Here is a 2,775-nt window from a genome sequence, read left to right as displayed (position 1 = left end):
GTGGTTCTATCCTCTACACTCTCTGCAGGGATTGTAGCTGCAGGGTTTCACCCCAGGCCTGTATGCCAGGCCTGAGCTGAGCCTGGAGGGGACAAGGTGGAGTAGTGGGGAGAGGCAGCTCTCCCACACACTCACTGGTCCTGGGCTAGGACTGGGTCTGGGGGTTCCCGGAATGTGTCAGAAATTCCTACTCGGCGGGCGGGGTGGGGGAGGTGCTGCGGAGTGGTGGTGGGCTTCCCAAGAGGGTGGAAGAGGGTCTCACCCACATTGTGCCTGGGCTGGGACCAGTAGTAGGTCTTGCCAGCACAGGGTAGCTGGAAGCTCTCCCACACACTCACCGGGCCTCCCTATTCCCATAATCTAGAACAGCTTGGTTAACTTCACTCCACACCTTTTGACTGCATCATGTGGAGAAGGTCTCCAAAGGGTGACTCACGGGACTGTCAAAGGCCAGCAGGGCCAGTGTGCACTCCATCTCTGTGAGGCAGGCACTCTCTGCTTTCCTCAGCCTGCTCTGCCAGCTGTGTCTGGGCAGACTCAACTGCCACCTCAGTCTCATGCTGGCAGATCGGCTCAATCCAACGCTGTTGCTGCAGATGAAAGTAAAGATACTGGTTTGTGTTCAAGCACTCTAGGTGGAAGCTGTTGATCAAGGTGATGGCCTCCTGAATCTGACCCTTCAGGATCATCTCCCGAATCTTGATCCATTCATCAAGTGTTTCTAGATCCATGCTTGGTTCAGTTCCAGATTCCATTTGAAATTTTTCTGCTGCTTCCTTAAAAACCTCTATGACCAGATAGTTAATGATGAGACGATTCATGCCTGCCCACTGGACATGTATGTTACTGAGCTTTTCCATCCACTCATGTTTCGTAATTTCATTGGGCTTTTCTGCATAACTCATTCTGATTTATTTCATGTCAATTCCAGCTCCCACAAGACCTTAATTCGTAAGTATTTCATTTTTCTTGATAGTTTTGTGAAAAGTATTGTTTCCCTAATTTCTCTCTCGGTGACATTGTTATTGCTTACAAGAATGTCATTGATTTTTTGAGTGTTGACTTTGTATCTTGCTATGCTACTGAATTTAGTTATTAAGTCTAGGAGTATTTTTTTTAGCAATAAGGAAATTTGATTTATTTGAGAATTGGGTGATGATGCTAATTGAATTCTTTGTAAGTATATGGTCGTAAGACTTCAAAATTAATAATTATAAAATATTTCCATTAGTAGCATAGGAAAAAATTTAACTATATATTATTGTTTCTTCTATTCATGAAAGAAATACCTAATAAAGAATATACAATGTGTCAGGCACTAGATGACATCTAAGTGATATTACATAATACATTTAAGCATTCTATTTGCACACATTAAAACATGTAAAGGATGAGATTTTACTGTAGCTTTAGTGTTCCTAATTATCTTGACTTTTCCCCACTTTCTCCATTGACAAACTGCGTCACAAATCTTAGTTTGAAAGTGGGTAAGTCTAGAAGTATTTTGGTGGAGTTTTTAAGAGTGTTCTATGTAGAGGGTCATATCATCAGCAAATAATGGTATTTTAACTTCTTCCTTTCCTATCCATATTACTCTTATTTTTCTCTTGAGCAATTGCTCTGGATAGTACTTTGAAAATTATATTGGACAAGAGTGGTGATGGTGGATATCTTTGTATTGCTTCTGATTTTAGAGAGAAAGCTTTTAGCTTTTCGTCGCTTAGCATGATGGTGGCCATTAGTTTATTATAGATGGCATTTATCAGATTGTGATAAAGACCTTCTATTCTAATTTTTTAAGATTATTTTCATTAATAGATATTGGACTTTATAAAAAAATCTTTTCTGTGTATATTAAGATGATCATGTGTTGCGTGTGTCCCCGCTTCTGTTAATGTTAATGTGTATTGCACTCATTGATTTGAATATGGCATGAATTCTATTTGGTCATGGTGTATAATATAATCTTTTGACTGTTTGCTACATTCTGATTTACAGTATGTTACTGAAGATTTTTGCACCTATATTCATTAAAGAGATTGGCTTATAATTTTCTTTTTTATTAGATCCTTTTAATGGTTTTGATATCACGGCAGTGCTTACTTCCAGGAATGACTTTGAGAATACTACTGCCATATGCTGCCATTTCACTTTCATTATGGAGCTTGAGGGATATTGATATAATATGTCTGTAAAGTTCTTATTGAATTTGGCAGTGAATCCATTAGGACCTAGCATTTTCTTAGTTGGTAGTCTTGTTATTACTTAATTTCTCTGTTATTGAATTATTCAGGATTTTTTGTTTTGTTTTTATTTTTTCCCCATAATTTTATTGAGAAACAAATAGCAATGAGAGAGTTTCAAACCAAATAGGTAGGACAGTTTTAATAACTAACACATTGTATACATTCTTCCTAGTGGTTAATTGCTGTACAATATGCAGACTTGAGATCCTATTTAAAAACATCATTAAAGCAAATCCTTCTATTCATTAAGAGAATGTAACTATATATCTATCCTAACCACTTTGAATACACAGATACAAAATGATATTCATTTGCATACCCTTTTTTGTTAAGTTCCATCATTTAAATATTATAGGTGTGCAAACTCAGCAAAATATTCTAAAAGAGTCCAGTAGCCCATAACAGTATTGGGTCTTCTGCTCACTGGCGATGTCAGAAATTGTTGACCTGAGTCCCCTACAGCTCAACATAACAGCATGGCTTTACTTCTTATACTTCATTTTTATACTTTTCTGCTGGATGGTTAAGA

General features: G+C 38.0%; 1 pseudogene; it reads right to left on the bottom strand.

Moving 5' to 3' along the window:
• LOC101572505 overlaps positions 1-905 on the bottom strand; it is a 26,144-nt pseudogene extending 25,239 nt beyond the window's left edge.
• Between the last annotated feature and the right edge of the window lie 1,870 nt (positions 906-2,775).

This window comes from Octodon degus, unplaced genomic scaffold, assembly GCF_000260255.1.
Source record: "Octodon degus isolate 3935 unplaced genomic scaffold, OctDeg1.0 scaffold00201, whole genome shotgun sequence".
Classification (NCBI taxonomy): domain Eukaryota; kingdom Metazoa; phylum Chordata; class Mammalia; order Rodentia; family Octodontidae; genus Octodon; species Octodon degus.
This window is presented reverse-complemented; position numbering and strand designations above follow the sequence as displayed.